General features: G+C 41.5%; 1 protein-coding gene across 3 annotated transcripts in view; it reads right to left on the bottom strand.

The window, feature by feature from the left end:
- Positions 1-9,460, bottom strand: part of APC (APC regulator of WNT signaling pathway) — an 87,843-nt gene extending 78,383 nt beyond the window's left edge. For 2 of the 3 annotated variants that reach the window (XM_056513604.1, XM_056513607.1), the window contains exon 1: positions 9,198-9,459. The gene's annotated coding sequence lies outside the window, so the exon portion shown is untranslated. Of the gene's footprint in view, positions 1-9,197 lie in introns of all 3 variants that reach the window. The other variant, XM_056513608.1, reaches the window with a different exon arrangement.
- Between the last annotated feature and the right edge of the window lie 4,447 nt (positions 9,461-13,907).

Here is a 13,907-nt window from a genome sequence, read left to right as displayed (position 1 = left end):
CACAATGTTTCAAAACGTTGGGCACTAGAACTCATCATATAATTGCACGAAAAAGTTAACAAATGAAAGCATGCCAAATATCTGGTACTAAGAACAAGCTTACATTTTCTTCAGTAGTAAAGATCAATATGACCAGCCATCCAGATCACTATGATTACCAAAAGACTTTGCGACACACAAAAACGTACTTTCAAATGTGTATTTCCAAAACACATCAAGTATTAGGATGGTGTTTTGGAAACAAGTAACCATGGAAAAGACATATGAAATCTGAGCAGCACTAACCAAGATGGACAGTAGCAGTATGGCTAAGATGTCAGCAACTTGAGACAAAGTGGAAGTTCTTTGCAACACTTGCATCTGAATTTAGAACTACAAAGACAGCACTACTATGACCTGTGTCCAAGAGCAACAGCTGAGGAACTCAGTATTTTTTTTTCAGACACTGTACACACAAAATGCAACTTAATAAAACTAAGAGCTTGTCAGATCAAACTATTTCACTCCATTTCCAAAAGAAATGTCTTGTTTCATAGCTTGATGAAGCTTAGCCTGTTCCAAGAGACATTACGAAAGCAACGGAGGTAACTGGTATTGACTAAAATGACAATCAACACTGCTGCAGCCAAAAAACTTTGCACTACCCAATAACCTCTTCACAGATGGTTCAAGCAGGAAAGGAACAGATTGCAATACTAAACTAAATCAAAGAAGTCAGGCAATTTTTACTCCGCTTTGTTTTAATAAAGAGGCATTTGAAATGTTTCAATTATCAGTGATAACTGAATGCTTCAATGGTTCCATTAGAATGAAAATAAGCTGTTACTACATCACACTAGTAGAAGAAACATTGACTATCTATGAAGATACAAGCATCATAACTGCTTCTTGTAGAATATGAACATACCTGTTCAAATTCTTACACCGCAGCCTCACATCTTTCCGATAGCCAGTGAATTGATTGACAGTCCTGTTACCATGTCTGTTTCCAAACAAAATCACATTTTTTTAAAAAAGAGCCGATGTAGCAGTGGGGGAAAATGTTGGAAAATTCTTATAACCTTCACACAAGTGTTTGATCCCTATCCAAGACTAATGCATAGTTCTGTGAAATACAGTGCTTAGTTAATGATAAAACTTTCCCAATAACTTATCTAATTAATGTTTTAAAATAACTTTTCTAATTTATTGCTTTAATTTATCAAAAGTAGTGTAAATTTCCGTTCTGTCATCTGTTACTGTAGCCAGCATTTAGCAAACTTTGTCACTGCCTGATGTTGTGGGAACAGAGTTTGGGAAAATTACTTAAACTTTTCTAAACCAATTCCAACCAACCTGGATAAGTTTCACTGATGTCAGACCTAGGAGGAGGTTAACAAAGCCTGTAAGAGAGATTGATTGCTGAAACTGGACACAAGGAACGTAGAATTTATTGACCACAAGTATATTTTGCAGAACCCTGAAATAAGAAAGTAACAAAGAAAATTCAGCAATTGTATTGAAACCCTCTCTATCTGGGATAAAGATCATAAAACATGGGCTAATTAGGATAAGAAACAAGAAGTCAACAACTAACAGAAGACAGAACACTAATTAATGAAGATAATTCCCCAGTTTATAGACAATGAACATTAATTTGTTTGCTGCAATATGTAGTGAAAATTCTGCCAGTGGGTGAGGATGTTGGGCGGAGCTATCCTCATGCACTCAGCAAACTGAGAAATGTTGACTTCCTATCCTAACAAATTGGCTGGAGAGTTTATTTCAATGACAAGTCCGAAACAAAACACACTTCTAAAAAATTACAAACTAAACCAGTGTACTCTCCAAGCTACTAAATTCCAATTTCCCAAAGTAGGTATCAACTTGGTATATTTCCTTCCCACTCCATTCTACATATACTCCCAAACATAACTAAATAAAGGTTAATTAATGTTAACTACGCAGCAGGACTTTCGAAAATGTATGTTCAAAATATAAATAGTCTGCACATTAAAAAATAGGTTCACACTATCGGTGAAAAAAATATTATCCTCTTGCATAACAAAGAGCTGGCATACCTGTGAATAAAGCCATTTTGATAGGCACTCCTCTGTAACAGCATATACTACTGCTTTTTAACAGATTGTGTAAGCTTGATCTTCATGTCTGTGCTGCCAGCAATAACTAAGTCTTCCCCTTCTCCTCCCTGCAAAGAAAAACACTGAAAAGGAGGTCTAGCTATAAGCTTACCTCAATTTTACCCTTCTCTGCAGCACTAACTTTTTTGTAGCTGTATGTTGTAATTAAGAGAAACCAAGGACTGGCACGAAAAGCAGTATTACTTCACCAAACTCCACTACTTGGCAAATGGAAAATTTCTGAGAATAGAGATCAATTTCAAGCAAGAGCTTTCTATGCACACTGAGAAACAACTATCTATGGCAATCAGGAAAACCATCTTTATAATGACTTGTCTTATGAATTGTAGAGAAGGAAAGAGTCTACATATCCCAATTGAGAAAGACACAAATTCATTACAAAATTACTTATTAAAAAACTATTAACTATAAAACCCAAAAGAAGAAACACTTGTCACAACAAAGATCTCTGCACACTACATGTCGTGTTTCTTTGTTTCTAGTCACACACTGGAATTTTCATGATATTATTCCAACACAAAGCCACATGTCATATAACAAGTAGATTGGCCAAATTCTTATAATAATTCTAATGCAGTAACACTTTGCTCCTATCACTCTGAAGTTTATTCTGTTTCTTCAAGCACAACACAAGTAGCAACACAGAATATAGATCCACTCTGTATATATCTGAATATGAAGCCTGTGACCAAAGATGTTCACACAACTCTTGCAAGACATTGATGGGTAATATCCACTGAAGTTATAAGGATATATTTAATGTCACAGTACATTTTATTTTTATCTCTATGTTTGAACCTCATTTCTTATTTCTATAACCAAGTATGTATTGTATTTTTCTTCCCATTCTTACCTTTCCATATTCCCCGAAACAGTTACAAAATAATATACACTAAAATCACAAACTCCAAAACCAAAGAATTCACACATTAGAAGACAAAACAAAATAAGGAATCCACTTCAGCATATATAATGACAGCCAAAAGTTCTATCCTGATATGCTTACTCAGGCATATGGTTTTGTAGGATCAAAGAATCATTTAGGTTGGAAAAGACCCTGAAGACCAACAACACCAATAACACTGCCAAGCCACCACTAAACTGTGTCCCTAAGTGCCACAACTACATGTCTTTTAAGTACCTCTAGGGACTTAGAAATTATAACCTTTTTTGCCACTTTTGATATTTCATCACTTCCCTGGCAGCCTGCTACAATGCTTAACAACCCTTTTTGGTGAAGAATTTTTCTTTTATATCAAACCTAAGCTACTCTGATGTAACTTCTGATTGTTTCCTCTTGTCCTATCATTTGTTACTGGGCAGAAATCTCCACCCCACTACAACTTCCTCCCAGGCAGTTGTAGGGAGAAATACAGTTCCCACTGAGCCTCTTTTTCTTCAGGCTACACATCCCCAGTTCCCTCAGCCACTCCTCATTTGACTCATGCTCCCACCACTTCCCCAGCTCCATTCTCTTCTCCGGACACGCTCCAGCCCCTTAGTGTCTTTCTGCTCCAGAGGGGTCCACAACTGGACACAGCACTCGAGCTCACTGCCCTGCTCCTGCTGCCCCACTATTGCTGACACACGCCAGGATGCCCTTGGCCTTCTTGGCCACCTGGGCACACACTGCCTCATGTTCAGCTGCTGTTGATCAGCACCCACAGGTCCTTTTCCCACACGGCAGTTTTCCAGACACTTTTCCCCCAGCCTGTAGAGCTGAAAGGGTTGTTGTATCCCAAGGCAGACTGTGCACTTGCTCTTTTTAAACCTCAGGCCATAGGCCTCACCCGCTGATCCAGTCTGTTCTCATCCCTCTGCAGATATTTCTGACTCTCTGGCAGATCAACACTCCTGCCCAGCTTAGCGCTGTCAGCAGCCTGACTGAGGGAACACTCCATTAAACAGGACTGGTCCCAGCACTGGACCCTGGGGAACTCCACTGGTGGTGCCCAGCCTCCAGCTGGATGTAACTCCCTTCACCACCACTCCCAGGGTCCAGATGTCCAGACAGCTTTCCACTCATGACACAGCACCGGTCCAAGCCATGAACAGCCAGTGTCTCCAGGAGAATGCCGTGGGAGACAGTGCCAAAGGCTTTACCAGAGTCTAGCCAGGCAACAGCCACAGCCTTTCCCTCATCTACTAAGCAGGTCACATTGTCATAGAAGACCAGGTTGGTGAAGCCAGACCTGCCTTTCATAAATCCATACCAGGATCCCAGGCAGATTGGGCCTGATCCCCCTGATCATCCTGCATGTGCACATGCAGCACAATCTGTCCCATGGCGTGCCCCGGCACTGAGGTCAGGTTGGCAGACCTGAAACAGGAGTCACCTCACCATCTACACATAGTCCTCAATCCACAAACTCCAGTACAATCTGTAACACAACAAGCCACAGGGGGCTTGAGGGAAATGCTTCTCATTCATCAGCTGAATTTCAACTTACAGTGCGCAAATAAATTTAAATCTTACTCCAAGAAATAGCAAAGCACAACCAAATACTATACTGAGTTTTAAGACTTACTTCACTTAAAGTGAGAAACAATGAGACAAAAGAGGTATAACTGAGTAATACATTTAAATTTCTGTAAAAAAAATGTGCTAAATTAGAATTTTTAGTACTATCCTATAACAAAGATTATTGCTTAGTTCTGAAGAGATTCTTGGCTGAGGTTCTTTATATAGAAGAACAGCGGCAATCCGGACTCTCCATAGCAGGGGTTTCAGAGAAGGGAAAAAGCTCATGTGATCCTGAGAACCTTTTTCCATTAATAAAGGGAAAGCCAACTCACACAATTTATGCTTTCATGATTCCTTTGCACTCTTGTCACACAACAATGAGAAGTCCTAGTTTCCTTCCAGTTCCTTCCACATGCCAGCTACTACAAAAAAAAGGCCAATCTACTAACAGCCAAACTCAGCTTTGTGAAACTCAGCACATTTCACAATCTATTTAAAGCAGCCAACAATCATACCATTAACAGTACAAATAAGAGCTTTTTATTGATATCTGGTTTCCAGAAAAATAAGCAACTTTCACTCCAAGAATTTAACTTATGTGTGAAAAGCTAACTCTTAAGTAATGTTTGACTAAGTCACCAGAATTCTATTATAGGGTAATAATTTAAAATTTGTAGTTTAAAAAAAAATCACTGCATTAAGAGAGGCATCACTATACTATTTCGCATAGCCTAAATACTTTTTATTTTGAAAATATAGCCTACATGAATAATGTATCTTCTTGCATTACAGATTAATATCATACCACCTTAGGGTTAAAATGCACACCTGAAGAATAATACTATACTTACGAAAGCCATATCAAAATGCTATTGATAATTAAACTTCAATGTTTTAGTTTAACATTTCCATAGAACAATGAAACTGCTTGTCAACTAATACAACTATATTTACTTGTTCAGAAGATAGTCTTGTCTACTGAGTTTTATTTCTTATCTTCTGAAAATCCATGTGGAAGAAATGGCAAAATGAATTTTCTCTGATCTCAAAAAGCATTAATGTTTCTAAAATTTCTTATTTCCACTAGAGATAACTAATATTTAATAAAGAACAACTGCTTTAAGACACAACACAGTCATGAACCCAATCAATCTTTGGCAGTCAGTTCAAATTAGCATATACTATCTTTGTGACCATGACCACAAAGCAGTATCAGACGTACTGTTACAGAAGTACAAGGAGATACCAAATCCAAACAAGAATTTATCTTTTTAACCTTTCTTTCAACCACATACCTCTCCCCTATCCTTCACTATCCGTGTTAAACTGAGGTACAATATTGAGCAAATGCTGACTGCCCAGTAGCTTTATCACCCAGATACAACTGATGCAACTGAATGCTACCTTTCAACTAAAACTGAACGGCAATCACGTAACAACTCATATTCTATGACAGCACACCATGATTTGCTGTTGAAATAATCATCACAGTTATTTTTAACACTGTTTTAACCAAAGTTATAGTTGTAGTCATCATTCAAGTTGATTAGAACCAAAATCTCAACAGTGAGGTTTAGTTGGCTGTGTTAATCTGAAGGGTGTCAAGGGTGTGGCTATGAAATAATAGGGGTTTTGTTTTGCAAATACTGGTAAAAAAAAGATTATGAAAATAATATGAGCTTGAACACCTAACAATTAGAAGATGCACTTAAAAATCAATCGCAACTACTTCTCACCTGAGTTCACATATATTTTTTTAGTATGTTTAGTACATACATTTTAAAACCTACAAAGAAAACTTCTGAATACACTCAATGATCATAACATAATTCTGATACGCTTTTTTAACATTTGTAATATTGATACTTCCATTAAAACGTGAAATGTTAAAAAGACTGTATTTTATTAGCCAAGCTCATTACCTACATAATTTCAGTTCATTGAACAATTGCTTATTCCATCAATATTCTGTAAATTACTAAAACCATACTGTGAAAACATGGTAACTTGATATAAAAAGACTACATATTGCTTTGTAATATCCAAATAATGCTGGTACAACTCAAAAAAGAATATGAGACACAACAAAAAACCCAAAGGATTCTTACACTGAGTTTCCAGCAAGTGTGAGAGAAGATCACAGAATTAACATATTTCTACTGTACAATGCTATGGAACAACTTCTGAGAAGTTGTAGAAATAGAGACAAGATACATACTATCCCAATTCAGTAGTGTGCTTTCACTTCCCACTCACAGGACAAAGTAGCTCATCTGGTCCCACCTCTACTCAAGAAGGTTCATCCTAGAGCACATTGCTCAGGATTGTGTCCAGGTCCTGGAATATCTCCAGTGAGGGACACTCCACAGCCACTCTGGGAAATCTGTCCCAGTCTGTGATCATCTGCACAGTAAAGAAGTTCCTCCTCATATTCTGGTGCGTTAGTTTCTGCCCATTCCTCTTTTCCTATCGCTCAGCACCACGGAGAAGAGTTTGGCTCTATTCTCTTGCCACCCTGCCATCAGATGCTTACATTGATGTGATTCTGGTCTTTTCTTCTCCAGACTAAACAGGCCCTGCTCCCTCAGCCTTTCCTCCATGGTATTTCATGCACTCGTGATACTTCAGAACAGCTTGCAAATACTTCCAAAAGCACATATCTAACGCCTGTGTGAATAATTCTGTTTATTGCTACTGAGCTGCTTGAAACACATACTGAAGTTAACTATTAAAAACCAATTCAACCCTATTTTGCTTGTGCAGAAAAAAAGAATTTTCAAAGTTAAGCTGCGATAAAGTAAGCCAAATCAAAATTTTCATTCTCAGTCAGGACGGGATTGAGGAAGATTTATTGTTAACTAAGCTGTTTAGTTTTAAACACAATGATAGAGAGATATTACTGCCTTACTCTAGAGGTTATCTAGATAGAAAATATTCTAAAAATAACCTAAAATTATTTATGAAAATAAATTCTTCACTCAGTTTTAGATATAAAATATATATATTTGTGTATTAAGCATACTGGAGACACTGCAAATACAAAGTGCAGGTGTTTGTTAGTGTCAATAGCCACTAGTTTTGCATTAATACAAACCAAAACAGCAACAGAAACTCACTGCATACAGTGGCATAGTACACTGCTAGTGGTATTTATTTTATGTGCTAAAAAATCTGTATTTATGATGTCAGTAACATGGGGAATATTTTGTGCAATAGATGTCTGGGTACCAACACTTGGCATACCTGAGCACTTGACATAGGTTTCATTGCATGGGGAATGTGCATAAACATGGCAGGCTGTAATACACATTTTATGCTCAGCAGAATTTCTTACTGTATTTCTTAGAAATAAAAAATAATAATTCAGTAACTATATCACCACATGGTTGTCCACAGTTTTTTTCTCCTTTATGCAACCAAGTACGTCTACACCTTTAATCAATTATTATAGTTTTTTGACACCTAAAACATCTAAGGAGAGCAAGTACTTGCAAGGCATTTGTCAACGGGCACAGCTACACTATAAATAGTCTTCAGTGCAACTAAAGGGAAAAAACATATCAAGGAAGTTGAAGCTGAAGCATAACAATAACCTCATGACGTTCACTTTAATATTTCTTGAGTGCTTAGGATTGGATGAACCCATCTTGCATACAAGTTTTTTCAAAGCCAGTTTAAAAATGTAGTATTACAGCACCTGGAGAGGAAAAAGTTCAGTTTCTCTGCATTTCAATTAATGACCTAATCTCACTTAAGTATTGATGTAGCCTTAACATATCAAAATGCTGTATCTCCTCTTGTTCAATCAGTAGAAGCAAGTACATGAAAACAGGTATCTGCAGAATTACGTTTTATTTTTTAAGAAAGTTCTAAGTTTCTGTGACAGCCTTACCAAAAGTCTTGCCTCACAGCTCTACAGATCAGCACCACTATACTGCTTATAGCTGAATGGGAGGACACACAGCAAACAAGTCAGTCAGATAGTTTAGTACACCTGCATCTTCATTTTTCTGCACTTACTCAATGAAGCCTGATGTTTACAGAAATCTGAACTACTTTGCTCTACATCCAGTGAATTCCAAAGCTGTGAATGGCTGCAAAGGCTAAAATTACCACAGAATTGGAGGCTGTGGTCACAGACACCTGTACACACCCACCCTTCATCACTGGAGGTCAGAGGGCACATAACAGAAGAAACAAAGCTTCCTGACATAGAGTTTCAAGGTTAATGACTCGTTTAATAGTGGAGTTTTAAACTAAGATTTTTGCAGGTCAAGGCCTTTAGCTATCTTTTCACAAGAGACAGTGGCTCAGCTCTTCCTAAGATGTATCCCTCCTATTCTGGGGTATTCTAGCTATGGAGCACCTGAATGCTTTCAGACTTATTCTGAAGGGTCAAACCACTAAGTGACGTCAAATTACATTGCGCTGCGGAAAAATAAATAAAAATAATAATAAAAAAATAATAATAATAATTTAAAAAAAAAAAAAAAAAAAAAAGAAAATAAAAGCGGCTGCACGGGCTTTGAGTGACACGCACTGGACCGGACGGGGGCAGCGCCCCGAGGGCTCATCCCGGTCCCGGCACTCACCTGTCCGCCTTCCTGCGCCCCCGCCAGCGCCGCCGCGGCTCCTCCGCCGCCTCCGCCGGGCTGCGCCGCGACCCCGGGGCGGTGAGGGGCGCCGGGCAGCCGCGCATACAGGGCAGCCCCTCTCCCTCCTCAACGGCTCCCTGCGCCGGCTCCCCGGCTCCTCATCCCCGCCGTGGAGCTCCGGGACACCCCCGGGCGCCTCCTCCCCTGCCGCTGTCCCTGCCCGGCAGCCGCCTTCCTTCAGCCGCGGCACCGGGGCCGCGTCCTCCCCCCGTCCCTCACTCGCCGCCCCCGGCCGGTGCCCCCGCGGCCGCCATCTTGTCCGGGAGGGGAAAGGGGCGCGCGCAGGCGCGGCCGCGGCGATCCCGGGCCCGCAGCGTCGGCCGCGCGCACGCGCGGGGACGCGCCCCTCCTCGCCCCGTGAGCGCGCACCTGCCGCGGCGGGCGGGGGGCGCGGGGGCTTCGTCCGGCACCCGGGACCGGGCACTCGGAGCCGGTCACTGCGGGTCAGTCACCTGCTGCGGGTCGGTCAGCCAGGGTCAGTCACCCCTGGAGGGTCAGTCAGCCGGAGTTCATCACCCTCACGGGGCCCGTCACCTCGAGCAGAGCCGCTCAGCCAGGATGGGTCACCCGGGTCCGTCACCCGGGGCCGGTCACTCGGGGTCGGTCTCCCGAGGCTGCGGCCAGGCACGGTCCGAGCGGCGGGCGCGGGGAGCAGCCGGCACAGGTCCCTGCTGAGGGGTGGGTGCGAACAGTCTCGGGCGTGGGAGGGAGCGGATACCCAGGGAAAGCTCAGAGTGCCCGCGGGCGCTGCGGGAGTTGAAGGAAAGCACGGGACGGACCCGTGTCCATCCTGCGGGATGGATCCTCACCCGGCAGGGAGTCGGGCAGTTTACCTTCTAAAGATCGCAGAGTCACGGGATGGGCAGGGTCGGAAGATATCACAGCAGCTCGTCTGGTCCAACCTCCTGGTCCAGAATTGCGTACAGACCGTTCTGGAGTATCTCCAGGGAGGGAGACTCCGTAAGCTCTCTGGACAGGCTGTCACTCGTCGCACGTGGGTAAATCTCCCCACTCAGCCCCTGTTTGCCCGTGTGCTCAGTGAGCTTTGCCACAAGTGGTTCAGCTCACAATGGACAAGGTCAGCCTCTCCCGTTTCTCCCTCTCAAGATGGGCTCTGTCATGGCCTCGGCTGGCAGCGATGCTTTTGTGGTCACCTCCCAACCACGAGCATGGGTTCACAATCAGTGAGCCACAATCAGTAGTTCCACAGTTTGGTAGCTGAAGTCTCTCATCACCTGTGCCTCAAAAGAGTTTGGATGACTCTTTTCACTTGCACGTGAAATGCTTACACAGCCTGTACTTCTCTTCCCTATTTAGGTTCGTATTTCCTGTGAAGTTACTGGAAGTTGATGTAGATCACATCCTCCTTGGTGGGAGGCAGGTCTGGTGTCATGAATCCCCAGCATCTCCAAATGCAGCCTTGGGCAAGTTTTTGAGCTTCTTTGCTAGCTTTGTCATCCTTGACCACCCTGTCTTACTTCCTCCCCCAGTTAATACTTCTGTTTTTAAATCATCTCATGAGTTTTGTTATTACCTTCTTTCTTTTGATGTATGTAAAGACCTTTTTACTACCAGTTTGAGCAGCCTTTGAAAGGAGTTCTTTGAATTCTTTTCTAGTCCTCATTTGCTGCCTTGATGTGACCTGCAGTGTTTTACAGCTTTCTGCTCTCTCTATTTTGGTCTAGACAAGTTCTGCCCCTTCATTATTAAAGGAAATTGCCTTGGATTGTCACAAGACGCTGTCAAACCACAAATGTTTGTGAGTATTAAAATCATGTTTAGGAAAGCTGGTACATACTGATGAATAGCTATGTCGGTGCATTTTAAGTTTTGATACTGTTTTTTCTGTTTAATTTAGCAATGAAGTTTTCCTAGGGTTCGAATATAATTTTTAATTGCAATTTCTGTCATTGCTGTGTCATTATTATCCCTGTTTAAAATGTCCTCAAATTGTATCCTACAAACCATAAGCACTAATAGCTATGTAAAAGCTGATACAAATTGGAGCAATATTATGAAAACTGGCTCAGTTAAATATATGGAAGAAATTCTTTACTGCTTGGGTGTTGAGGCACTGGCACATGTTGCCCAGAGAAGCTGTGGCTGCCACATCCCTGAAAGTGCTCAAAGCTGAGTCCAGACTGGATGGAACTTTGAGCCACGTGGTGTAGTGGGAGATGTCTCATGACAGAGGGTTTGGAACTGGATGATGTTTATAAGGTCCCTCCCAAACCGTTCAATGAGTCCGTGATTCAGCTGTTTATATGATGTATATGATGTATAACACCATTATGGCTTTTTGAAAGGCAATTGTTCTCAGTAATATTTTTGTAAATTCAGTCACCTTTAGTTTTGCTAGCATATTGCCTGAAAGTTAAAGGATGACAATCATAATAATTTTATATTCTAAGGAGTTTGTATTAAATCAAAGAATGTTCAGCTGTATGACAGTCTAAATAAAGACAATTTAAAATGTCTCTGCGATACACACAATAACCTTCCACTTCATAAAAAGAGAGAAACCTTCAACTTTTCTTAAATCCAGTTTATGAGAATATCTTCAAACAGATTTCCTCCTGACTAACATAGTGGAGTTACTGTATCAGTGGACAAAGATGAGCTATGGATGTCATCTAACTGGGCTTCTGTAAAACTCTTGATACTGTCCCCCACAGCATTCTTATGTCTAAAATGGAGAGATTTGATCTTGATGAATGGACTGTGGGATGGAGAAGGAAGTGCCTCATCCAAGTGGCCACATCCAAGGAATTACAGTGAATGACTCAATGTCCAAGTGGAAACCAATAATGAGGGGTGTCTCTCAAGGGACTTATTCTATTTAATGGCTTTATCAATGACAGAGACAGTTGGAGTGAGTACACCCTCAGCAAGTGGACAGATAACATCAAGCTGAGGGATGAAGTTGACCTGCTTGAGAGCAGGGATGTCACCTGAGCAGACCTTGACAAGCTTGAGGAATGGTCCCATGTGAACCTCATGAAGCTGAACAAGACCAAGTACAAGGTCCTGCACCTGGGTTGGGAAAATCCTTACTATTGACATAGGCAGGGGGATGAACGGACTCAGAGCAGAGAGAAAAGACTTGGGGGAACTGGTGGATAAAAATTGTACATAAGCCAGCTGTGGGCATTGGTAGCCCAGAAAGCCAAGTCTACATCCACGGCTGCATCCAAAGCCCCATGGGCAGCAGGGGAGGGAGGCGATTCTGCCCCTCTGTCCTGCTCTGGTGACACCCCACTCCAGGCTCCCAACAGAGGAAGGACATGGAGCTGTGGAAGTGAGTCCAGAGAAGGGCCCCAGAGCTGGTCAGAGGGCTGGAGCCTCTCTCCTGTGATGAAAGGCTGAGGGAGCTGAGGTTGTTCAGCCTGTAGAGACCGTGTCTAAGCAAGTGTAGGAAAATGAAACTCCAGCAGTAGTCATTTACAATTTGCAGTCCCTTGGTTCCTTGAGGTAATAAAGTGAACATATGCATCTGAGTATGACCTGCACTTTTGTGCTGAAGTGCAGCATAGGACTGTTGCCACAGGTAAAAAAAACAGGAAATATATCTGCCCCAGCAGTGTGAGCCAGTTCACTGGTATGCTGAGAGCACTTCAAGCTGCTGCTGCTGAGCTTTTGCAGCTATAGACCCTCTCTGGCCCCTGTGGCTAAACACCTGAAGCTAGTGGAGAAAGAAACTTTGGCTAATACACCATCTATCTTCATGAAAAGGGAGAGTAAGGCATTCTCAAGATGACCTGCCTCATAGGGAGCAAAGACAAGAGGCAGAAAAACAATTAGGATTCTCAAGGGACCTGGCTGTAACTGCTCTAAATTGTGGCATAAGGAAACATATGCCATTAGAAATTACTAGAAATTTGCCCTAGCTATTTACCCTAGGAAAAAATCATAGCCGTGTTAGAATCTGTCTCTGTTCTTCTGTACATAGGAGTAACTTACTGCTGCGACCTAGCTGTGACCTTTCCTTTCCCTCCCATTGTGCCTTCTGCTGCTGAGTACCTATTCCAGAAGTAAACACAGGATTTGCCTTGTGCTGGATGGGGAATTCACTGAATAAAGGTGAATGTATACTGTGGTAGCATAAAAGTTGTGGATAAGAATGGGTTTCTCAAAATAGTCTTTGAAACAATCTGCTTTCTTGTTTTTGAACTTTCTGGCTAGTCACTCAACTGAAGATTATGAGCATTTGTTTAGTTTTTAAGACAACCTTCAGATGATGATCAGATTAATATTCCATTTCATTTTAAATGTTTGATGCATGTACAAAAGTCAATTTCTGCCCTCAATCAGTAAGCATAAGAACATACATGAGAATTAGCCCAGATCCTACTGAACTATATAAAGTGACAGAAGTTCTAATTTAGTAAATTGACAGTTGAACAAGATGATTATACTGATGATTCCCTATGTAAAGTTATAGTGTGTTCTAAGGGGAATTGCCCATCAAGGCAAGTTCTCTAGCTATTGATTGGCCCATATATTCAGATGTTTGCTGTAAGACAAATGTTTTCAGAAGTTCTTTCATTGAGGCACTTCTATGGCTCACTGTGAAAGACTTTTCTGTAGGCACTACATTTTAAATAAAGGCATGAAAAATGTCAATGTTGTTAACTATAATACTAAGTA

Source organism: Oenanthe melanoleuca, chromosome Z (genome assembly GCF_029582105.1).
Source record: "Oenanthe melanoleuca isolate GR-GAL-2019-014 chromosome Z, OMel1.0, whole genome shotgun sequence".
Taxonomy (NCBI): Eukaryota; Metazoa; Chordata; class Aves; order Passeriformes; family Muscicapidae; genus Oenanthe; species Oenanthe melanoleuca.
Note: the sequence above shows the minus strand (reverse complement) of the source record. Positions and strands in the feature narration are given on the sequence as shown.